This window comes from Capricornis sumatraensis, chromosome 15, assembly GCF_032405125.1.
Source record: "Capricornis sumatraensis isolate serow.1 chromosome 15, serow.2, whole genome shotgun sequence".
NCBI classification, from domain to species: domain Eukaryota; kingdom Metazoa; phylum Chordata; class Mammalia; order Artiodactyla; family Bovidae; genus Capricornis; species Capricornis sumatraensis.
In genome coordinates this window covers 38,345,047-38,359,261 of record NC_091083.1, presented here as the reverse complement: position 1 = coordinate 38,359,261, position 14,215 = coordinate 38,345,047, and positions in this window count along the sequence as shown.

Sequence of the window (14,215 nt, the reverse complement as noted above, 5' to 3'; positions counted from 1 at the left end):
TCGCAAAGAGTCAGACACGACTAGCGACTTTACTTACTTACAGATACACATATCAGTATAAAACTGGCACAAGTTTCCCCTTGCTTTTCTTTTTTAGCAGTTAATTTGGTGATTTTAGAAGGGTTGTTTGTGTATGATTTATGTGAAAATGTTCCCTTTCCCCAGGTTCTCTGGTTAAACCTACAGTAAGCATCTTTGAAGTTTCCCTGCTTCATTTCTTGGCATTACTGGTTGTAAAGCTTGGTTACCAGGACTGAGTGGTCTCCTTCAGCTTTATATCACTGAATTTTTAAAAAGAGACTTACAACATTTCTTGCATATTTTATATTTTTATTTGATCAAAATATTTTTATAGTTTGGTTTCTTTGCTAAAGAAGTGATGACTGAAAATAACAATGAGCAGTGGCACTTCACTTACCTGTTATTAAGTGATAAGATGGGTTCGAATAAATATATTTTTTCCATATATCACTGATTTCCAGAGTTTCGTGCTCACTTCTGGCTATAGGACTATCAAATCATTATTTTAGTCCCACCTCTAAAACTTTATCATGATTGGCGTGCTGGACTTTGTGCTTTACCTCCAATTTGACCTGTTTTAAATTAAAATTATTTTCTTCCTTAAAATTGGCTAGCTTCATTATTTTCTTATTTCTGTTGTTGGTACCATTGTTCTCTACCACCATAGCTCACACTCAGATCCTTTGGACCCTTTCTTTTTTTGCACTTTGTTTTATTAACTTTATTTCTGTTATGATCAGCTTAGTTTGTCATTACCTCTCTTCTAATTTAATGATCTACTAGCTAGTTTCCCAACCCAATGTTTTCCTTCTTTTGTGTACCCATGTAAACAGCTGTCAGTTTTCAAAGGAATAGGAGGCAAGAAAGTCCATTTTACAGTAAATTAATATTAAATTATATGTGTTTATTTATTGTAACTCTAAAGTTACCTTGGAATTTTACAGAGCTTTAAGGTCATTCTATCTATGAGGTATACAAAATAGATACTGGTTGAAAATTCTAATTAGTAAAAAGCACTGGCTTCTTCTGTAACCTCAGAATATATTCTCTTTATAAACTCCACTGATTTGTTTTTAATTTATTTATTTTAATTGGAGGCAAATTACTTTACAATATTGTATTGGTTTTGCCATACATCAACATGAATCTGCCACAAGTGTACATGTGTTCCCAATCCTGAACCCCCCTCCTACCTCCTCCCCATCCCGTCCCTCTGGGTCATCCCAGTGCTCCAGCCCCAAGCATCCTGTATCCTGCATTGAACCTGGACTGGCAATTCGTTTCTTATATGATATCATGCATGTTTCAATGCCATTCTCCCAAATCATCCCACCCTCCCGCTCTCCCACAGAGTCCAAAAGACTGTTCTAGACATCTGTGACTCTTTTGCTCTCTCACATACAGGATTATCGTTACCATCTTTCTAAATTCCATATATATGCATTAGTATACTGTGTTGGTGTTTTTCTTTCTGGCTTACTTCTCTCTGTATAATAGGCTCCAGTTTCATCCACCTCATTAGAACTGATTCAAATGTATTTTTAATGACTGAGTAATACTCCATTGTGTATATGTACCATGGCTTTCTTATCCATTCATCTGCCAGTGGACATCTAGGTTGCTTCCATGTCCTGGCTATTATAAACAGTGCTGCAATGAACATGGGGGTACACGTGTCTCTTTCAGTTCTGGTTTCCTTGGTGTGTATGCCCAGCAGTGAGATTGCTGGGTCATAAGGTAGTTCTATTTCCAGTTTTTTAAGGAATCTCCACACTGTTCTCTATAGTGGCTGTACTAGTTTGCACTCCCACCAACAGTGTAAGAGGGTTCCCTTTTCTCTACACCCTCTCCAGCATTTATTGCTTGTAGACTTTTGGATCGCAGCCATTCTGACTGATGTGAAATGGTACCTCATTATGGTTTTGATTTGCATTTCTCTGATGATGAGTGATGTTGAGCATCTTTTCATGTGTTTGTTAGCCATCTGTATGTCTTCTTTGGAAAAAAGTCTATTTAGTTCTTTGGCCCATTTTTTGATTGGGTCGTTTATTTTTCTGAAATTGAGCTGCAGGAGTTGCTTGTATATTTTTGAGATTAGTTGTTTGTCAGTTGCTTCATTTGCTATTATTTTCTCCCATTCTGAAGGCTGTCTTTTTACCTTGCTTATAGTTTGCTTTGTTGTGCAGAAGCTTGTAAGTTTAATTAAGTCCCATTTGTTTATTTTTGGTTTTATTTCCAATATTCTTGGAGGTGGGTCATAGAGGATCCTGCTGTGATGTATGTCGGAGAGTGTTTTGCCTATGTTGTCCTCTAGGAGTTTTATAGTGTCTGGTCTTACGGTTAGATCTTTAATCGGTTTTGAGTTTATTTTTGTGTATGGTGTTAGAAAGTGTTCTAGTTTCATTGTTTTACAAGTGGTTGACCAGTTTTCCCAGTACCACTTGTTAAAGAGATTGTCTTTAATCCATTTATATTCTTGCCTCCTTTGTCAAAGATAAAGTGTCCACATGTGTGTGGATTTATCTCTGGGCTTTCTATTTTGTTCCATTGATCTATATTTCTGTCTTTGTGCCAGTACCATACTGTCTTGATGACTGTGGCTTTGTAGTAGAGCCTGAAGTCAGGCAGGTTGATTCCTCCTGTTCCATTCTTCTTTCTCAAGATTGCTTTGGCTACTCGAGGTTTTTTGTATTTCCATACAAATTGTGAAATTACTTGTTCTAGCTCTGTGAAAAATACTGTTGGTAGCTTGATTGGGATTGCATTGAATCTATAAATTGCTTTGGGTAGTATACTCATTTTCACTATATTAATTCTTCCGATCCATGAACATGGTATATTTCTCCATCTATTAGTGTCCTCTTTGATTTCTTTCACCAGTGTTTTATAGTTTTCTATATATAGGCCTTTAGTTTCTTTAGGTAGATATATTCCTAAGTATTTTATTCTTTTTGTTGCAATGGTGAATGGAATTGTTTCCTTAATTTCTCTTTCTATTTTCTCATTATTAGTGTACAGGAATGCAAGGGATTTCTGTGTGTTGATTTTATATCCTGCAACTTTACTATATTCATTGATTAGCTCTAGTAATTTTCTGGAGAAGTCTTTAGGGTTTTCTATGTAGAGGATCATGTCATCTGCAAACAGTGAGAGTTTTACTTCTTCTTTTCCAATTTGGATTCCTTTTGTTTCTTTTTCTGCTCTGATTGCTGTGGCCAAAACTTCCAAAACCATGTTGAATAGTAATGGTGAAAGTGGGTACCCTTGTCTTGTTCCTGACTTTAGGGGAAATGCTTTCAATTTTTCACCATTGAGGATAATGTTAGCTGTGGGTTTGTCATATATAGCTTTTATTATGTTGAGGTATGTTCCTTCCATTCCTGCTTTCTGGAGAGTTTTTTTATCACAAATGGATGTTGAATTTTGTCAAAGGCTTTCTCTGCATCTATTGAGATAATCATATGTTTTTTATTTTTCAATTTGTTAATGTGGTGTATTACATATTGAAGAATCCTTGCATCCCTGGGATAAAGTCCACTTGGTCATGGTGTATGATCTTTTTAATGTGTTGTTGGATTCTGATTGCTAGGATTTTGTTAAGCATTTTTGCATCTATGTTCATCAGTGATATTGGCCTGTAGTTTTCTCTTTTTGTGGCATCTTTGTCAGGTTTTGGTATTAGGGTGATGGTGGCCTCATAGAATGAGTTTGGAAGTTTACCTTCCTCTGCAATTTTCTGGAAGAGTTTGAGTAGGATAGGTGTTATAAACTCCACTGATTTTAAAGTTTTCAAACTTCTCTACTTGTGACACTTAATCCCAGAATACTGGTATAATGGAGTTATTCATTCAGTAAACATTTACCCATGATTGCTCTGTACCAGACACTCAAAATTGAGATATACCTAGAGATGAAAGGTTTGAATTCCTAGAAAAATGATTTTTGTGCTTGGATAGAAAGGCTTAATATAAGGGTAACAGTTTTGCCTACATAACGGTTAATGATGATGCAGTCAATTAAAATTCCATAAGGATATTTAAAAGAAACTTAGAAGTCATTGAAAGTGTATGAGTAAGGATATACAAAACTCACTAAAAGAAAGAATTTTTTTTTATTTTGACAAATGACATGAAAATATGAAGTAAGATAATTCAAACAGAGTATTTCTGGTTTGAGATAGACAAACCAATAGAACAGTCCAGAAATATATTCAAGATATATGTGGGGATTTATAGTGGTATGATAAAGGTCAACATTTCAGGTCAATAGAAAGATGGAGTATTCAGTAAATCCTGTTGGAACAACTGGTGTGTGCTTAATCACGTCAGTCGTATCGGAGTGTTTGCAACCCCATGGACTTGTAGCCCACCAGGCTCCTCTGTCCATGGAATTCTCCAGGCAAGAATATACTGGAGTGGGTAGCCATTCCCTTCTCCAAGGGATCTTCCTCACCCAGGGATCAAACCTGCATCTCTTGCATTGCAGATTCTTTACCATCTGAGCTGCCAGGGACAATTGGTAGCTACTGGGAGGAAAAAAAAAACAGTTTGGTCCCAGTCTCACTCTTATACCCAAATAAATTCCAAGTGGGTCAGAATTCAAATGTGAAAGGGGAGAAGTGAAACCATAAAGTACTAAACAGATCCTGGTTGAATATTATGAACTTCAAGTAGAAAAGGGTGCCTTTTCAAATATGACATGAATTTATAAAAGAATATATTGATAAATTTGACTACTTTAAAATGAGAAGCCATGCCACATGACAGCTGTAAACAAAATTCTGATACTGTAGAAAAGGGCTATTTTTTCTAATAATGAGCTCCACAGATGTTTAAGTAATAGGCAAAGGAAAAGATACAGAAGCAATTGAAATGGACAAGTAATAAAGATGGTCAAGCTTACTGATAATTATGTAAAACTTTATTATTATGGAGAATTTTGAACACAGAAATAAACTGAAAAGTATAATCAGTTCAGTTCAGTCGCTCAATCGTGTCTGACTTTGCGACCCCATGAACCGCAGCACACCAGGCCTCCCTGTCCATCACCAATTCCCAGAGTCCACCCAAACCCATGTCCATTGTATCAGTGATGCCATCCAACCATCTCGTCCTCTGTCGTCCCCTTCTCCTCCTGCCCTCAATCTTTCCCAGCATCAGGGTCTTTTCAAATGAGTCAGCTCTCCACATCAGGTGGCCAAAGTATTGGAGTTTCAGCTTCAACATCAGTCCCTCCAATGAACACCCAGGACTGATCTTTAGGATGGACTGGTTGGATCTCCTTGCAGTCCAAGGGACTCTCAAGAGTCTTCTCCAATACCACAGTTCAAAAGCATCAATTCTTCTGTGCTTAGCTTTCTTTATAGTCCAATTCTCACATCCATCCATGACTACTGGAAAAACCATAGCCTTGACTAGATGGACCTTTTTTGCATAAATCCATCATCTGTTTCAGTAATTAACTCATGGCAAATTTGCTTTAATGTATAACCCCATTTATTTACCCAATCGGTATTATTTTAAGCCTATTTCAGTCATTCTGTCATTTTATCAGTTACCACCAAACATAATCAAGTTATTATCAAACCTAAGTAGAACAAACAAAAACAATAAATCTCTCATATCTTCATACCCACTTAGAGTTGAAGTTTCCAATTGTCTTTATGGATATCACAGCTGTCTTTTTTCCCAAGAATATTTTAATCAGGATCCAGTTACAATCCTTTCTCAGTGATTGGTTGACTTGTTTCCAAAGTCTTTAATTCTTAGGCTTCTGCTTCACTTTTCTTTTTCTCTTGTGATTTATTGGAGATATGGGATTGTCTGTCATAGGGAGTTTTCTCAAACATGAACAGTGCTGATTTTGTTGGCGCATATGATTCTAAGCTGTGTAGTTGTTCAGCATTACTTAATGATGTAAAAATATTTTTTATCAGTTTCAGAAAACTTTCAATCTTTTTTTTCTATCTTTCATGTCTTCATTCTGCGTGTTTCTAACCTATATTATGGCTCATCAACTTTTCTTTAGCTGTGTCTAATCTTTTAAACCCATTCATTCAATTCTGAATTCCAATTGAGTTTTTTTCCCCCCAGTTCTGGAATTTCAAATTATTTTTTCTGATTTTCTGTCAGAATTCTTAGTCTCCTCTTCGATTTTCCTATGAAGTCTACCTGATGACTCAGTTACCTGGTCTGCTCTGTGACTCGTGGTGCTGACTCCCTCCTAGGCTGCCTGACTGGTGGTGTTTTGTGTGTGGAAAACAGATGAGGGAGGGCACTGTTGATCTTCCTTCAGAATGGGTTTATTGTTGTTTCTGGAAGGTGGGTGGGGGCACTTAGAATCCTGGATCTCCGTGATCCAGAAAGGGCTTGAGATTTGAAGTTGAGTTCAGTTCCGTATTCTAGCATCACCCAAAGCCAGGAGCGCTCAGCAGGGCCCTTCTTCTTGGGCGGCCCTGAGCTCCAGTTCTTGTCCCCTTTTCCAGCCATCCTTTTCCTGCTCAGCTCTGATCACCTTGTCGGCAGATGTCTCCATGGGGAAAGCAGTCCCATGTGGTAGGCTCACCTCTGTAGATTTGCATGGCCACGGTCCTTAGGCTTTCACTGCCTTGTTAGCATTTGGATGCTTTCAAGCTGCTGCCATTTGTCTTGCCCAGCTGCAGAGCCGTTTTCAGTGAGAACTGGTATGTACCACTCAGGCTGCCATTACTGGAAGCCACTGAGTTCTTTTGACTCCAGCTTCTGGTCCTATATGTATGTATAAACATTTTTAGCTTTATAGGGATGATGTATACTGTTCATACAGTTTACTTCCTTGTAAGGGGCTTTCACATGTCTCATTTGCCAACAAGCCTTGAGTCGTGCAGATGCCTGGCCAGATTGAAAGCCTAGTTCACCACTGAGGAAACAGGTATTACAGATGTTGTTTGTGCTCTGCTTCAGAAGTCAGAAATTGCCAGCTTTTATTTCTGAATTGTGATATCCTCACAGAGGATTTTGTCCATGCCAGTTCAGAATTTAAATTTATGCCATGTGTGAATGAGTGGCAAAGCGCCCAAATGAGAATGGGGAAAATATCTTCTTTTTCCAGCCATATTCAGATACCTCAAACAACCATGAAATACAATTTTTCTTCCAGTTTTCCAAAATATTTATCTGGGTTGAGACCAAGAATGAAAGCATTTTAGGCCAAAATGCTCCTTGGAAATATTATGATTTATAAGAGAGTTCTCTTTTCAATTTTAGGCGTATGTTATTAGGTATCTTATTTATGAACACAAAATTTTAGTGCATTTTTGCATCAGTGAAATACTTCTGTTTCTTTTCTGTGTTATGAGTTATTTTTCTAATATTTAACTTTCATATTTATAGATTTCAGCTAAATTATCAGCTTATATTTGTTTAGGTAATAGATATATAGCAATTAAAAATAGCCATCCTTATTTTGTTAGTTTTCAACTTATGTTGATAATTTGCTACATGTATTCTAGCTCTGCTATATTGCCAGAAACCTTAATTCAAGTCTCTAAATATTTCATAATGCCATTTTAAAAACTGAAATTATTTGATGTTTTTATCTTGATTGCTCTGAACAAAGGCAGTTCTTCAAACTTCTCCTTGATGCTTCAGTAAAAATTGCATTAAGTAGTATTTGAATTGAAATGCGGTTTAAAACGTTTCTTAATTCTTAAGCCCTCTGTGGTTCCCATTTTCTAAGCAATATTAGCTATATTTGATCTGCATGAAGAAAGCCTTGAGTATGATTAAATATGTGCAGTACCATCCTGGAATAAATTTTATTCATAGATTAATAAAATATGTGCAGCATGATTTAGGAGAAAATATTTTAGGCCATTATATTTAGTTACATAAGCTACCGTCTGTTTTAAATTCTGTGCAATGAAATCTGTTTTGCTTTAAAAATAAAAGTTCATTACACTGGGAAATGTGGAGTATTTGTTTTCCAAGACCATCAAAAGCATACCCAATCACACATTTAGGAAAATTTTGAAATACTAGTTTTAGTGTATCAGTTTAGTGGCATTTGTTATGATTATCGAATTTGTTATCTGTGCTTCAAAGCACTGGATGTTTGATTTGGTCGCGTTTCTTATAGTACATTGGTTCCAATACAGTTCTTTTTTCTGATATGAAATAAGTACAAGACCTACAATTAAGAGCCAATTTCTTATCAAAAGTCATGGATGCCAGAGAGTGGATAATACATTGAAAGTGCTGGAAGGAAAAGTCCTATCAAACAAGAATGCTGTAGCTGGGACTTTCCTGGTGACCCAGTGGATAAGAATCCGCCTACTAGTGCAGGGGACACGGGTTCCATCCTTGTTCCAGGAGGATCCCACATTGCTGTGGAGCAACTAAGCTGTTAGGCCCCAACTACTGAGGCTGCGCCACAACTGCTGAGCGCATGTGCTGTAACTGCTGAAGCCCATGTGCCTAGAGCCTGTTCTCTACAGCAAAGGTCACCGCGATGAGAAGTCCATGTACCACAGCTAGAGAATAGTCCCCTCTCACCGCAACTAGAGAAAGCCCATGCACAGCAACAAAGACCCAGTGCAGCCAAAATTAATAAATAATACTGTATCTGGCAAAACTGTCCTTCAGAGATGAAGGAGCAATAGGATTTTCCTAGATGAACAAAAGCTGAGGCAGCCAGTCACCTGGAGACCTGCCTGACAAGAGATGCTAAGGGGAACTTTCAGACTTCCATGAAGAGCGTTAGATGTAACTTCAAGCCATATGACAAAGTACAAGAATGAGGTTAACTGTTATTACTGTATTTTTTGGTAATTTTTCTTTTATATATGATTTAAGCAACAAATGCATAAAATTGGTTATAAATCTATGTAATGGACACACAGTGTCAGTTCAATTCAGTTCAGTCACTCAGTTGTGTACGACTCTGCAGCCCCACAAACCACAGCACGCCAGGCCTCCCTGTCCATCACCAACTGCCGGAGTCTACCCAAACCAATGTCCATTGTATCAGTGATGCCATCCAATCATCTCATCCTCTGTCGTCCCCTTCTCCTCCTGCCCTCAATCTTTCCCAGCATCAGGGTCTTTTCAAATGAGTCAGCTCTCACATCAGGTGGCCAAAGTATTGGAGTTTCCGCTTCAACATCAGTCCTTCCAGTGAACATCCAGGACCAATCTCCTTTAGAATGGACTGGTTGGATCTCCTTTCAGTCCAAGGGACTCTCAAGTCTTCTCCAACACCACAGTTCAAAAGCATCCATTCCTTGGCGCTCAGCTTTCTTTATAGTCCAACTTGCACATCCGTCCATGACTACTGGAAAAACCATAGCCTTGACTAGATGGACCTTTGTTGACAAAGTAATGTCTCTGCTTTTTAATATGCTGTCTAGGTTGATCATAACTTTCCTTCAAAGGAGTAAGCCTCTTTTAATTTCATGGCTGTAGTCACCATCTGCAGTGATTTTGGAACCCCAAAAAATAAAGTCAGCCACTGTTTCCGCATCTATATGCCATGAAGTGATGGGACCAGATGCCATGATCTTAGTTTCCTTAATGTTGAGCTTTAAGCCAACTTTTTCACTCTCCTCTTTCACTTTCATCAGGAGGCTCTAGTTCTTCACTTTCTGCCATAAGGATGGTGTTATCTGCATATTTGAGGTTATTGATATTTCTCCCGGCAATCTTGATTTCAGCTTGTGCTTCCTCCAGCCCAGTATTTCTCATAATGTACTCTGTATATAAGTTAAATAAATCCATGTAATGGACACGGTGTACAAAGATATAATTAGTGACCGTTACAACAGGAAGGAGAAACAAAGTTGAGTAATAGCAGAGATTTTGTGCATTATTGAAGGTAAATTGGTATTCAAAGTAGATTGTTACAGTTCTAAGATGCAAATTTTAATCCATAGGATAACCACTAATAAGTAAAAAATATACAGTAAAAAATATATAGTAAAAAATATCTATACTATTAGATAATCATAATAGTACCCTAGAACAAATAAACACTAGACAGTAATAGAGGAATTGAGGAACCAAAAAATAGGACATAGAAAAAAAATAAATGGCAGAAATGAAATTGCTTTACCAGCAATTGCTTTAAATGAAAGTAGATTGAACTCTTCAATTAAAAGGCAAAGAGGCAGAAAGGACTGAAAAACAAGGGCCAACTCTATGCCATCTGTGCCTCTCTCTTTTCTCTGGTGTTCTGCTTTGCAACCTGTGGTACCTGGGTCTCCATCTTCTTGACTCCCCATGGCTGCATCAGGGAAACTCAAGGCAGTGAGCTGGGAAAACCCTCTCTCATGGCTCATTTCTTTTTCCTTTATGTCCAAAGTCATGAAAACTGTTTTGTCATAGACATTTTAGTTGTCTTAAGTGGGATAGTAAATCTAGTTTATTACTCTCTGGAAGCAGAGACAGTATTGATTAATAGAAGTCATATAATGATTAGGGTTATACTTTTTTAACCCTTTAAAAAGCTTGAATTTTATTAGTAAACTTTGGCTTTTCATCACTCTATAAACTAGATTTATTTTGATAACCTTATAATTATCCATTAAAAAGGTACTCCTTTGGACTTTTAAAAATCATTTTAATGATGACAAATATATTAATTGAAAAAAGCACTGTACTTTTTTTAAACCTACTATAAAAAAAGTTCTTTATATCGATCTTAATCTTTTGGTTTTTCTTCCCCCTAAGAGTAAGAGGAACTAAATCAATTTCGAATGTGTTGACAAGTGTCTGTTGCCAGTAAGCTATTTTTTGTGTCTCAGGAAAATAATTGTATGCACTAGGTCATTATGGACTTATATTAATTACAGCAGTTACAGGGGTAAAGAAAGAAAGCTTGAACAGGCGTCTTATTACTGACCTGGAAACAGAACAACTGGAAATGTGGTTCTGTGTTTTCTTTTAAAAATAATGCCTTTTGACCTTAAAAACACTAATTTAGATAGTTGGAAACTTCTAAATTTGGATATTTATATCTTTTCTTAGGTTTAATGAAAATAATTTTGTGAGTCTGTATCTGTGATTGGTTTCTTCCTCTGAAAACTGCTTTAGATTTGAACACTCCGCTCATTTAAATGAAAGAACTTAGTCTTACTTAAGTGCTGGAGGAAAAGTAGAAATTTCATGACTCACATTGATATGAAAAAAAAAAAAAATAGTGATGGGTATTGTTTTAATATGTAGTTAACAAGTGATGAATAACAAGGTTATATGTACTCCAGATATAATGCCAGAAAAAATAATGCTTCAAACATACAGCAATAATACTTGATCCTAAAATGTATGAATAAGTCATAATTCATTTTTGATAGAATATTCATTATGATTTTTATTTCTTGACATAAATATTAACTTTCAAGGAGTTTATAGCTGTGACTAAGAAAAATACTATATAATCTTGGATAAGAAAAATTTTAGAAATGAATTTAATAGTAATTTTGCTAATAAAAACTGCCACATACCATTTCCATGCAGCAAAGCAGTGGTAAATATTTTGTGCTTTTTGACAGCTTAACATTGTGGCTGACAGTAAGACTGGATGTTGGTCAATAGATCAGAATCATAATGTCGTTGGATAAATTAAAGCTACTATTCCAGTTTTGATTGGGTGGTTTTAGTATGGGACATGAATAAGTGAATAAAATTTGAGCCAAATCAGGCATATAACAGAATAACAGCAGTTTGCTTCATTTAAGAGCATCTGTGCACATCTCTGCCCCCAACCTTGGTACTCTCCTGTCTTCTTATTCCTCATATCCAGGAGGAACTGTACTCAAAAGAACACATATTCTAGGCAGAGAAGGCCCATCAGCTACAGAAGGCTCTGGGAAGTTGGTTGTATAGCATCACCTTGTTGTTCAGTTGCTAAATTGCATCCGACTCTTTGCAGCCCCATGGACTACAGCATGCCAGGCCTCCCTGATCCTCACTATCTCCCAGAGTTTGCCCAAGTTCATTTCAGCTCCTTCTTCTTTTGCCTTCAGTCTTTCCTAGCATCAGGGTCTTTTCTAATGAGTCAGCTCTTCACATCAGGTGGCCAAAGTATTGGAACTTCAGCTTCAGCATTAGTCTCTGTAATGAATATTCAGGGTTGATTTCCTTTAGGATTGACTGGTTAGTTCTCCTTTCAGTCCAAGGGTCTCCCAAGAGTCTTCTCCAGCACCACAATTTGAAAGCATCAATTCCTCGGTGCTTGGCTTTCTTTATGGTCCAGCTCTCATATCCGTACATGACTACTGGAAAAGCCATAGCTTTGACTATATGAACCTGTGTCAGCAAAGAGGTGTCTTTGCTTTTTAATATGCTGTCTAGGTTTGTCATAGCCTTCTTTCCAAGAAGCAAGTGTCTTCTAATTTCATGGCTGCAGTCACCATCTGCAGTGATTTTGGAGCCCAAGAAGAGAAAATCTGTCATCACTTCACTTTTTCCCCTTCTATTTGCCATGAAGTGATGGGACCGGATGCCATGATCTTAGTTTTTCTAATGTTCAACATGACCAAAAAAGAAAAAAAAAGCAAACCTTTGGTAATAAGAAAAAAATCTGTATTAAAAACTAATTACTTCTATTTTTCTCTACTACTAAAGCAGATTACGCTGCTGCTGCTGCTGTGGACTGAAAGTCTTACTCTGAAAAGGACTGGTGTTTTCTGAAAATGTGAAAGCAAAATGAAGGCTACAATTTGGCTCTAAAGTAGTGGCTTCACAGAAATTTCCAATACCTCATTAAAATGATAATATTCTCATAGGTGCCCAAGTGATTTAAGAGCAATATTGTCATAATGTATGTTCTTCCTCCATTGAGGGAAGAAGTCGTAGGTTACTGTGTTGGGGGAGCCTAGATGAGGCCTTGTTTTGGGATTTGGAGGAAGTGGCTTTCGCCTCCTTTAGATGCCTTTGCCTCAGTTTCCTCAGACTTCAGTATCCTGTTTTATTGAAACATACCTGGCGTCACAGCATAAAATGATAGTGCTTATACAACTGCACTGTTCTTTCCATCTGAAAATAGCTTCTGTGTCATCTTCAAGCTTATTTCTGTTTTTCAGTGATTTTTGAAGTCCAGACTGAAAATGAAAAGTTGGCCTGTTTTATTTACCTACAGTATATCTGGAATTTAATTCCTTTGATTGCCGTATCCTCACATCCCAGCCTATCAGCCTGTCCTGTGGGCTGCTCTCCAGAACGTAGCCCAGACTTGTCCACTGTCCACCATCCCCATTACGAGTGTCCCAGCTGCCGTCACCACTGACTGTGCTTGATTTCCCGCTCTCCATGTATACACAGTAGTTGGTAGAGGTAGCCGTGTGCGAGGGCTGCCGTGGCAAAACACCGCAGACCAGGTGGCTTAGGCAACAGAAACTTACTTTCTCATAGTTCTGAAGTCCAGGGCCAGGATGTCATCAGGGCTGGTCTCTGGGGAGAGCTCGTTCCTTAACTAGTTGTGAAAAAAGCTCTTTGGTGTTTCTTCCTCTTCTTTTAAGAAAACAGTCCTGGGAATTCCCTGGCAGTCCAGTGATTTAGGAGTCTGTGCTTCCACTGCTGAGGGCCTGGGTTTGACCCCTTGTCAAGGAACTAAGATCCCATATCAGCATCAGTGCAGCTAAGAAAAAGAAAACAAACAGTCATAAATATCAGATTACAGTCCCACCCTCATTACTTCATTTAACCTTAATTTAACCTCCCTAAAGACCCTATCTCCAAATATTGTCACTGAGACTTAGGTCTTTGATATAGGAAATCTCATGGGTCCCTAAGTAAACAAGACATTTTTAAAAAGAACAAAATTGGAGAACTCACACTTCCGTATTTCAAAAATATTACAAAGCTACAGCAATCCAAACAGTGGCAAAAAGACAGATGTGTACATCAATGGAATAAAACAGAGAGTCTGAAAATAAATCCTCACATATATTATCAATTTGTTTTTGACAAAAGTCCCAAGGCTAATGAACAGTAAAGGGACAGTCTTTTCAGCAAATAGGAAAACTGGATAATCACATGCAAAAGAATGAGGTTGAACCCTTACCATATATAAAAATTAACTCAAAATGAATAAAAACCTAAATTTAAGACTGCAATTATAAAACTTTGGAAGAAAACAGAAGAAAAGCCCCATAATATTGGATTTGCTAATCTCGGAAAAAACACCAAAAGAATAATCAAAAAAAGAGAAACAATAAACA